This window comes from Lactuca sativa, chromosome 5, assembly GCF_002870075.4.
Source record: "Lactuca sativa cultivar Salinas chromosome 5, Lsat_Salinas_v11, whole genome shotgun sequence".
NCBI classification, from domain to species: Eukaryota; Viridiplantae; Streptophyta; class Magnoliopsida; order Asterales; family Asteraceae; genus Lactuca; species Lactuca sativa.
The window spans coordinates 208,184,373-208,185,186 of record NC_056627.2 but is presented as its reverse complement, the minus strand read 5'-3'; positions in this window follow the sequence as shown (position 1 = coordinate 208,185,186).

The window sequence follows — 814 nt, the reverse complement described above, 5'->3', positions numbered from 1 at the left end:
GAGAGTTTTCGCACGACGATTAGAGTACTCCTTCTGGCTCAATGCATCAGCTACCACGTTGGCCTTGACCGGGTGGTACTTGATTTCACACTTGTAATCGTTTAATAATTCGACCCATATTCGTTGCCTCATATTCAGCTCTTTTTGATTCAAGATATGCTGGAGACTTTTCTGGTCCGTGAAGATGGTGCATTTCATACCATAAAGGTAATGCCTCCAAATCTTCAGAGCAAAGACCACGGCTCCCAATTCCAGATCATGGGTTGTATAATTTACTTCGTGCGTCTTTAGTTGGCGGGACGCGTAAGCTATCACTCTTCCACGCTGCATGAGAACGCAACCTAAACCCTGATTCGACGCGTCACAGTAGACCACGAAATCTTCCGTTCCCTCCGGTAGAGATAGTACTGGGGCACTACAGAGGGCTTGCTTCAGGGTTCGGAATGCAGCCTCTTGCTTGTCCGTCCATTTGAATGATACGCCCTTTTGCGTAAGTGAGGTAAGTGGCTTTGCGATCTTAGAGAAGTTTTGAATAAACCTTCTATAGTAGCCTGCTAGACCTAAGAATTGACGAATTTCCGTGGGTGTTATCGGGACGGCCCATCCTTCGACGGCTTTGACCTTGGAAGGATCCACATGAATTCCTTCTTGACTAACAACACGACCTAGGAAATTCACACTACGGAGCCAGAACTCACACTTGGAGAGTTTTGCGTATAGCTTTTCCGTTCGCAGAGTTTCTAGAATTTGTCGGAGATGTTGACCATGCTCTTCCTCGCTTCGGGAATAGGCGAGAATGTCATCAATGAAGACA